This window comes from Sarcophilus harrisii, chromosome X, assembly GCF_902635505.1.
Source record: "Sarcophilus harrisii chromosome X, mSarHar1.11, whole genome shotgun sequence".
NCBI lineage: Eukaryota > Metazoa > Chordata > Mammalia > Dasyuromorphia > Dasyuridae > Sarcophilus > Sarcophilus harrisii.
The window spans coordinates 5,560,908-5,571,383 of NC_045432.1; the positions used below are offsets into that span (position 1 = coordinate 5,560,908).

Sequence of the window (10,476 nt, forward strand, 5' to 3'; positions counted from 1 at the left end):
GGGGCTCTCTGTCCCATGCATGCGCTGGCTGGGGACAACTGACGTCCTCAACCTCAAGGTGGCCTCACAAGGCTGCTCCCGCCCAGCTAGGGCCAGCTCTTGTGAGGGACACATAGGGGATGTTAGGTGAGTGTGAGCAGAGCTCTTTACCCAGTAAAGACGGAGTCACATCTCAAAAGGGGGAAAAAGCAGTGGTCCCTTCCTGTCCTTCCCTTAAAAGGACACTGATGTTGAAAGGAAATGCAGGCTCAGGGTGAGCCTCTATCACAAAGCTGAAAGAACTTCTAAGTAGCCCACCCAGGCTCAACACCATGTTCTCTAAGGAAAGAAAGACAAACGCCTTAGTCAAGGCCAAGGCGTTACTGGCCCGCTTGTGGGCGGCCTCCCTCCCACCAGCTCACTGGACCCCTGCCACCACTGCCAGACCCTCCGTATCTCTCTAAGTCCCCCCCAGCATCCCTGTACCATCAGGGATCCACCTCCTGTGGCAAGTTTCCAAGGACTCCCATGAGTTGTCTGTTGGCAGCAGCAGATTAAGCCAGGATGAGGCAGCTGTTAAGCCACTGATGAGGAGTCCAGGTCTCTGGACCAGCACTTGGCTGGGGTTATCCTCTTACAGGAACCTGGCAGGCAGGAGACAAGCTCAGAAAGTCCAGCTGCTCTTGGAAACCCCTAGGCTCTCGATGAGCTGCCATGACCACCCAAAGTGGATGGGCAAGGGCAAGGGCAGCTGGGAAAGAACAATCTTCCCATTCTGGAGCTTTCTCAGGGGGAGAGTGGGAGGGAGAGACAAAGGATTTAAACCATGTTGAATGCCCGGCAGGGATGGCATCGTTAAGGTTGGACAAGAAAGGGAGGGAGAAAAGACTATCATGGCTTCAGGTCTCTGCCCCACGATCAACCAAATATGGGAGCTGCCGCCAGGGTGGTCCGTGGATCAGGAGAGCCTGGAGTTCCAGTCTGGCCTCGACACTGACCTGTACCAGCTGTGTCACCTCGGCCAGGCTGACAACCCCAATGGCTTCAACATGAAAACAAAAGGAAGAAGAAGGAAGAAGGAGCAACTTTTCTTAAGTGCCTACTATGTGCTGGCAATTATACCAAGCTAGGAACATAAAAGAGGTAGAGGCAGTGCTCCAGGACTCAGCAGCACATGGGAAAGACAACATGCAAACAGAGACATTGAACATCATTGTACATGCAGGGAGACACAGTTTTCCACAAAGGAAACCCCGGAATGAGAGCAGATGACTTCCTAAATTCAAGTCAGCTTCAGTATTGGGTGGCTGAAACCATTTATGCCGCCGGTGTTTCTGGGATAAAGTGCCCCTTGCTCAAATATAGAGAGAACTGAGTTGGATTTACACACCCAAGCCATTCCCCAGTTGCTAAATGATCAGCAGGTGGAGAAGACAACTTTCCCAAAGAAAGTTGCTTATTTCTATAGTCATGTGAAAATGCTCTAAATCACTAGTGAATAGAGAAAGGCCAATTAAGATAACCCCTGAGGTACTACTCACTCCCCTGTGGGTTGGCTAACATGAGAGGAAATGGTGTGAGAATGTTGAGGGACAAAGGAGAACCGGGACATTGATGCATTGTTGGTGACCCCTGTGAATTGAATTCAGCTCCGGAAGGCAGGAGAGATGGGAAAGTCGACATTATATAAAAGAGGTCATGAACCTATGGAACTGATGAGATCCCCAAGGAACATACCTTGTCAATCCAGGCAAGTCAAATGAGTCAAATTGGAGTAATTTTTAGGGGAAGAATATGTACAATGGGCAAGACTGATGGCCTGCAGGAGGAGAGTCAAGGTCAGGTCCACTGCTCTTGGACAGAGTAGAGCAGCAGGGAAGGGCTGTATTCCTGTGCTCACCTTATTAGTCCCGGTGATGCGCCTTCCTATTGGGTCTCATTGGAAATTTCCTTGGGATTTCAAGGAAAATTTGTATATATCTGAGATGGAAAGAGAATTCAACTATTTAGTTGTTTTGAAGAAACACGTAACAAGGCTCATGGACCTCTGCCCTCCCTCATCATCATCCCAGGCAGCATCACCCTGGAAGTCCACATCGGCAAAGGCAGGAAACGGTGACGTAAAGGGAGAAGGAAGATCACAGCCATGGTCCAGTCTGGCCAATGAGACGAGCTGGAGGGGTTGGGATACCATGCCTGCTGTGCAGGAAAGTGGCCCATTCCTCTGCTTGATATCTAATGGGAAAGGGAGGGTCAGCACCTCCCCTCACCATTAGCAATCACCTCATAAGGGAGGGAAAGAAGAGGATGAAGGTCATTGGCCCAGGCTGAGCCATTTCTATCCCTCGGTGGAGACACGTGCATCCCCGTGGCGGAGCAGAAGGACATGCCAGTTAAACTGAGCCTGTGAAACAAATCTCTGGGCAGCAGCGTCTTGTAGCTGGGGGAAGCCACGGCCCAGCTGAGCTCATCTGTAACATGAGTAATGGGTTTTCCAGCCTGGGGTGCCGAGCCCAGGCCTGGGCACAGTCACCTTCAGGAGGCACATCCGGCTGGGTCAAGTCTGTGGCAGCAGGTGGCCGGGGCCCAGCGCCCCTCCCTCCCCCCCTGGCCTCCCTCCTCCCTGGCCCCTCACAGGTCTCGGGGATGCCGCCCGCCGCTCCTCCAGAGGCCACGTGCACCAGTTGAAGGATCAGGGGCTCAAGTAGTCATGATTCTGAGCCGGAAGGAAGTTCCGTCCCACGATGCTTTCCAGCACCGAGCTCTTGCCACTGCTCTGTAAGGACAACAGGGCCCATATGCCCAGGGGCTTTGGAAGTAGCCTCCCGCGGCCCACTTCCCCCTGGGCCTACCCCGCCCGTCCCCCAGACTGCCCCATCTCAAGTTAATGCAGGGGAGAAGTGGAGGCCCTGGGCCCATGGCGGAGGTCCGTGCCCTGGCCCTCTGCCATGCATAAGTTTCTGGGCCCTTCTCTCCCTGTGTAGTGAGGTTGCCTCGGCCCGCCTGGCTGAGCCCCTTTGCATGGTCTGAATCTCGGACCTCCCGCAGCTCTACCCGGGCCCATTGCGGGCCTTTCCACAGGAGGAAAGGCGCCAGCAGGCTCAGAACCTTCTCCAGGAGGCGGGAGGGGAGGAGCAAGGCCCCTCCCCTGGCTGAGGCCCACTCAGAGTTCCTGATTATGGCGGCCTCTCATGAGAGCTCCAAAGTAAGAGCCCCATATCATACCAATGGCTGAGGCCCACCTGCTGGTGGCGCACTTTCCCCTATTATCCCCCTCAGTTCCTGGATTATGGCGGCCTCCTTGCACATGCCCAGTAAGAGCCCCATCCCATACCAGTGGGCTGGAGCTCACCCGCTGGTGCGCACTTCCCCTAGTGCTCCTGAGTTCCCCAGGTTCCTGGCGGCAGCCTCCCCTGCGCATGCCCAGTAAGAGCTCTATCCCATACCAGTGGCTGAGGCCTACCTGGTAGAGGCACACTTTCCCCTAGTGCCCCCCTCCGAGTTCCCTCAAAATTCCCGTTCTCCGGCAGTTATGGCGGCCCCCTCTCTTGGGAATAGGGTGGGCCCCAGAGAGACATCTAAGATAGGCGGGAGGGGACGAGGGCGGAGCTTGCCCCTCCCTGCCATGGAGGAAGGGAGAGATGAAGCTCCTACCATGTGGGGAGGGGAAAAACTAGGCCCCAGGGGGTGGGGAGGGGGGACCTAGACCCACTGCCCCTCCAGGCCCTCCCCAGGGAGAGCAAGCAGTACCTGAGAGCCAAAGATCACAATCTGTGGCAGCTGGATGATGTCCTTGCCCACCACACCGAAGACCTCTTGGAGCTTGGCAATAACGGGGATTAGGGCCTCCATGGTGGCGGCCTAGAGGCGGGAAGCCGGGCCTCCAATCACCTCAGCAAAGTTCTGAGGAGAAAAATATCTCTTGAGCGAGATCCGGAGGGGTCACATCGCCTCCCATCCCCGCAGAGGCAGGGCTGGGGGTGCTATGGGCATGGCACCCCCCACGCCAGCCCGGCCCCAGCCACGCACCTACCGCCCTAAGCTCCCGGAAGTGCCCTCAGAGTCACGCGGTGCCGCCGGCCCCCTACTTATACCTCCCCGGTCCTATAAGGGTCCCTGTGATTGGAGGAACTCCACTTATCCTTCCACCACCATGTATGGTTGTCTGTGATTGGCGGGACTTGCCCTCGCCACGCCCCCTGCAGTCCCTTTTGAAGGCAAGTGGGGGCCGCTTCCCAGCAGGGCTTCTTACATGTTTTTCCCAGGGGAAGTTTTTAGCAACGCCATGGAAACAGACGTAAACAAAGGCCTTCAGAGAGACTCGCTCACAAAGAAACTTATTTTGAAACAATGTTTGGTGCGGGACATACCCGCCATTGGGACTGTGAAGGCGGGAAGCCCCTTTGCCCCCCGGGGAGGTGGAGGGCAGGGTTTGCTTTTGCGCGCGAACACGTCGGTCTCGGGGGCATATCGGGTACTTTGTGCTTCCGGGAGCTGTCTGGGGTCACCGCCCCGGGCTACGAAGCTTTGCCCTCGCCCAACCCCCCGGGGAATGAGAGAGCGCTGCAGGCCGCACTCTCCTTGGCCCGGATCCTTTGCCTGGGCCCGAGGCCCACCCTTCCTGCCTCCAGCCCAGCCCTTTCTCCTCCCCTGACCCTTGGGGAGGCAGCGGCTTGTGCCGGGCCTGGGCCGGGCCTTCTCTCACCCAGGCCCGTATTCTCATCGGACACTAAACCTCTGGGAGTTGTTGTGGGCATCAGATGTACAGCTGCTGCCAGCTCGCGCCTTATTTCTCTGGCTGCCTCTCTCTCTCTCTCTCTGTGTCTCTCTGTCTCTGTCTCTGTCTCTGTCTCTCTCTCTCTTGTGTGTTCTTTCACAACATAACTAACTAGAAAATATGTTTTTTCATGATTGCTCATATATGAGCATATCACGTTACTGACTGTCTCGGGAATAGGAGAAGGGAGGGAGAGCACTTAGAACCCAAAATATTTCGGAACAAATGCTTACGATTGTCTTTCCGCATCACTGAGAAAAAATTCAACACTTTTAAATTTTGAAAACGAAATGGGGAAAATATAGAAGTGTGTGTGTGTGTGTGTGTGTGTGTGTGTGTGTGTAGTGGAAGAACTTCCAGCAGGTGTATGTAGTAAAGATAAGGTGAAGAACTTCCGGCAGCTGAACCTCCAAGGACGTTTAACTTCCTCTTCTGTATTTTTTAGTTTCTAGGTCTCTGTGACTCTGTGGGTACGTCTGAGGGTAGCCAACATGTAGTTAGAGTTTAGACATATGTATTTAACTGAATGATGACTATTTATCACTGTTCAAGCTACAACATCTGGACAATGAGTTGCCTGATGGTTCCTCCCAGAACTAGGGAATCTGCTGTTTTTGGCACGAATAACATCTAATTAAGCGGGGTGGGGGTGGCACCTATCTCTTAATGTTCTCCAACTCATGATGTAATCCTTTGTATCTAAACCCTATAAAAACTGTCTACCTTATCCCCTTCTTTGGCCCTTGCACTGTGAGCTCGCCCTTTCCCCTCCCCGTGGTGGAATTGCTCCTTCTCATGAGAATTAATTAAATAAACAACTTTTCTGCTTTTTTTTTTACTTCGAGAGGTCTCTAGTCATTTTTGGATAGGATTTCTATCCCTCACAGTTTTGGGGGCTCGGTCCGGGACGAGTCTTTGGGGGAGACGGCTGCTTACCCCGAACGGGGATAGGCGCGCCCACGGGTAGTTTTTCTGTGGTCTCTGGCTCTGAGTGTGTAGCTCCCTCCCTCTCTGACCAACGCCCCGAGGCAGAGATGCTCAGGGAGAAGCAGAATTGAAGACAAATAGGAGAAAGAGTCCTGACTGCGCCAGCGGCGGGGGCGGGGGCGGCGGCGAGGGTGGGGGCGGGGCGGCGGTCTGAAAAGTCACACGTGTTCCCGAGGTGAGCTTGGAAAGTCTGGGCTCTATTGGCTGGGTCAAGGGAGGCCGCGGGACTAGCCCTCCTAGAAGCTGCTTTGGCGGCGGCTACTGACCCAGCGGGAAAGCGCTTTCTAAGGAGACCCTGGGGGGGAGGGGGGGTTAACGAAGGGCCTCCGCTAATAACTTGGTTTGAGACCAGGTTGTAAAATGGGGCAGGAGCGTCCAAAGACGTATGTGGGGACGTTAGCTAGGAACCTCAAGAAGAACAGAGCCCCGGGTCTGTGTGTGTGTGTCTGTTCGCCTGCTCTGCGTTCTCTCCCGTGTCAGAAGTTAGCGAGCGCATCGGAGATGAGAGCCCAGCCTCTGGGTTGCAGGCAGTGGGTTAGGCAGGAAAGGTTGGCACAACCTTGCTCTCTCTGCCTCTCCCTCTAGCGAACAGCTTCAGCTTTGGGGGGAGAAGGGGCAGGAGGGAGAGAAGGAAAAAACGTTCAAGGTCGAGCAAGGATTCGGCGCTTAACTGCTGGCTCACTAAAGGAAAGAAGATGGAATGGAAGATCTAGGCAGATCTCAGGAAATCTCACGAACTAAAGTATGGGTTGATTTTAAAGTAATTCTAAGTTGGTATGTTGGGAACAAGAAGCTGCAGATATTGGAAGCGAGGAATAAAATAGATTGAGAGGTAAAATACTGCACACGGGGCTCTCTGACCTGTTGGACCTGTGGGAAAACTAAGCGTGTTTCTAAAAATTGTGCCAGGAGAAGAAAGAAAAATCATTAGTAGCAAGTTTGCCTTCTTGGAGTTAGAGAACAGAGAGTTTAAGGAGGCTAAACTGGGTAATTGTTTGCCTGCAACATTTGATTAAGAGTTCTGGGAACTTACTATATTTTAAAGAGGTTCTATCATTTTGAAATTGAAATAAAATTGAAATTGGGGGAAATAATTTTACTGTGGCCTTGCACAGGTTAGATTTATTCTGGGTTAAAAAGCTTAAGAATTGTTTGAATATTGTGGCCTTTACAACTGAAGAGAAAAACTTTTCTTTTTTTATTATTTGGGTGGACTTCAATTGAAATTCAAAAGTATTGTTACTAAACAAAATGCAAGTACTTTACCTGGGGGGGGGGTCATGTTTCCATCTCCCTATTTCAATGGTATATTGCTTTGTAAAAGTGTTGGGTAATTTGTAAACTATATTGTAACTTTTATGAAATTTGGTTCAAAATTAATTGTGAATCTTAAAGTTTAAAGTTTTAAAAAAAAGTGATTTAAAGACAACAGAAAAGAGACATTGATTTGCAAAAGCAATTAATACTTTAAATGCAGCATCTAGTCAGAAGGGTCACAGAGAGATGGGATGTGTTTTTGCAGGGGGAGAGAGAAGTGGAAAGCTTCAGCCCCTTTTGGCTGAAGAAAGCAAACTGATTTAAAGGGGACACACTGCTCTTACAAGATGTTAATTGATTGAACATTTGTTTCTTTAGATACATAATGGTTTTTGTGTTTAAAGAATATAATCAGAAATGTGATAGATACTTTGAAAGGGTTATTTCAAAAAGGTTTAATTGATATTTTTAAGAACTTTTCAGATTCTATTATGTAAAAATAGGAAGCCTTACTTAACTGTATTGATGCCAGGTATTTAAAAGGGACTCCAAGGATAATAGTTTTTGCCTCTTTCCTTTTGAAAATGTTTTTGTTATGGATAATATGTAGTTTGGGATTTTTCTATGTATTGTGTATTTTTTTAAAAAGCAAAATAATTGCTATAATATTCAATTTATGGACCATCTACTTGGCTATATAAGAATTGTGTGAGCATTCTGGGATCAATTTCTTATTGTTGAAAGTCTTACAATATATACATGATCCTCTTGTGGCAGGCAGGAAAGGAGTGACCTTGTCCAAGTCACTATCAGTTTGTTAAATTATTTAGGGACACGGGGACTGAGAATTTCTTTTTCTTTTTTTTTTTTTATTTAATAGCCTTTTATTTACAGGATATATGTATGGGTAACTGACTGAGAATTTCTTAAGACAAATTGCAATTTGTGAAACGTGAGGTAAAATATTTAAGTAAAGAGAAAAAGAGAGTAGACTCTGTATGGGTGGAGGGGATGCTTGGAATTCCTAAGGCTAGGACAAAAAACAGCCTCTGGAAATTTCTACGATTGCTGGGATACTGTAGAACCTGGACTGATGAAAATGCATTATTAACAAGTCTTTAGATACTCATTTGTTAGAAGAGAAACCAGATATACTGCAATGGGATCCAGAAGGAGAACAGTTTTGAACAATTTAAACAGGCCTTGATGTCAGCCCCTGTATTACTTTTGTCATCATTAGAAAAGCCTTTTCATTTATATGTAAATAAGGCAAACAGGGTGGCTTTAGGAGTACTGGCACAATTAAGGGGAGGGCAGCGACACCCAGTAGCCTTTGTGTCAAAAATGTTAGACCCAGTGGCAAAGGGATGGCCTGTTTGTATTCAAGCAGTGGCAGCCACGGCACTTTTTGTAGAAGAAAGTCAGAAGTTAACCTTTGGGGGCGGTTTAATAGTGACTGTCCCACACCAAGTTCCAGTAGTTCTGAATCAAAGGGCCGGGACGGGGCTAACTGATTCAAGGATTTTAGAATATGAGGCAATTTTACTGGAAAGAGATGATTTGGTTCTCTCACCAGACCATGACCTTAATCCAGCCATGTTCTTATCTGCTTCCCCTGGGGAACACGTGTCCCTTGAACATGATGGTCTAAATGTGATTGATTACCAAACTGAGGTTAGGGAAGATTTGCAGGAGGCCCCTTTGTTAGAAGGCTCTCAATGGTTCATAGATGGGTCCTCACGAGTAGTTAATGGGGAAAAGGAAAAATGGATATGCTATTGTTGATGGGCAGGACTTGACTCTGGTTCAAGCTGGATCCTTGCCAAAAGAGTGCTCAGCTCAAACTTGTGAATTATATGCATTAAATCAAGCCCTAAAATTGCTTGAAGGGAAGAATGGAACCATATATATGGATTCAAAATATGCCTGGGGAATTGTTCATACATTTGGGAAAATATGGGAAGAAAGGGGAATGGTGAATAGTAAAGATAAGGATTTGGCATACAGGGCATTGGTCACTGAAATTCTGGGCAGGGGCACCAAAGAGAAGATTCATTTGAGACAAGGGGAAACTGCTTTGAGGAGGGGAAACGGGCTGGAGAAGAGGAATCTGTGAGTATGGAGGAAACGATGGTGCTAATTCTGGCATTTCTGCCTCCGATGCCTCGCCCTTCCCTTACCCCAGAAGAGAAGCAGGAAATCCAAAGCCTTGGCTCTCAGGAGAATCAAGACGGGCATTGGCTCCTTCCTGACGGCCGAGAGATACTGACCACAGCAGGTATGACACATGTGCTCCCACATTTATATCAGGGCAGTCATTGAGGTGTCCAAGACCTGTGTGATGTGGTGCTAAGTTGGTGGCACCGGCTTGTACACAATAGCAGGCAACTGGCCAGTGGGTGTCCTGTTTGTCAGAGGACGAATAGGGCGGCCCAATGACAAGTCCAAAAAGGAGGAAGGCCCTCTGGTATCAGGCCTTTCCAAAGCATTCAGGTGAACTTTACCGAGCTGCCCTCAGTGCAGCGTCTCAAATACCTGTTGGTCTTGGTGGACCATCTGACCTCATGGGTGGAAGCCCTCCCTCTTGCCCGGGCAACTGCCTCGGCAGTCGTAAAAGTCCTCCTTGAGCATATATCATTCCAGGGTATGGGTTGGTGGAGCGGGTAGATTCGGAACAAGGCACCCATTTCACAGCTAAGATCCTCCAATCTGTGGCCCAAGCTCTAGAAATATTATGGGACTTACATACCCCATGGCATCCACCCTCATCAGGTTAAATGGAAAGGATGGATAAGGAAATTAAACGGCAACTAATTAAATTGGCTGAGACACAATTGTCCTGGACTAAGTGCCTTCCTCTTGCCTTATTAAGAATTAGAACAAAACCCCGGAGGGATGGTGGATTATCACCTTATGAATTATTATATGGTCACCCTTATCCAAAAGGGATTCAAAATTCTTCCTTGGATCCAATATTTGAGACCAAGGATTTATTTTTAAGGAAATATGTCAGGTCTGTACTGCAACATCTGAAAACTTTACAACTAAAAGGGCTTATTGCTCAGACTCCTCCCTTAGGATTCACAGCACATAAGTTCTAGCCTGGAGACTGGGCCCTGGTTTGGACGCGGAAGGAGGACAAGCTGACCCTGAGCTGGAAAGGACCCTTCCAGATCCTCCTAACAGCAGACACAGCAGTCCGTACCAAAGAGAGAAGATGGACTCATCATACCAGAGTTAAAGGACCAGTGGATGCTCCAAGGGTGTGGACTTCAAAGCTGAATCCAGAAGACCAGCTAACACAAACTTTAAAAAGGACCTGGTGAATTGTGCATGTAGAATCTTAATAGCAGTATTAATCTGGGGTTACTTTTTCTGGCAGTGTTAGATTTTATTTTCTGTTGGACAGTGTTACTTCAATTCAGAAATCTGACTTATTATTGGGTAGAATGGGGTCAAACAAAACATACACAGAA

The 10,476-nt window shown here is 49.1% G+C and overlaps 1 long non-coding RNA gene across 2 annotated transcripts; it reads right to left on the reverse strand.

The window, feature by feature from the left end:
• Positions 1–2,685: 2,685 nt before the first annotated feature.
• Positions 2,686–4,168, reverse strand: LOC100930395. Of its 2 annotated transcripts, none has more exons than XR_004230551.1 (3): positions 4,013–4,164; positions 3,730–3,882; positions 2,686–2,755 (listed from the first exon to the last, which is right to left on the reverse strand). It is a non-coding gene; the product is annotated as an uncharacterized LOC100930395 (long non-coding RNA). The 2 variants fall into 2 exon arrangements; XR_004230552.1 differs by having other exon boundaries at positions 2,691–2,755; positions 4,009–4,168.
• Positions 4,169–10,476: the final 6,308 nt, after the last annotated feature.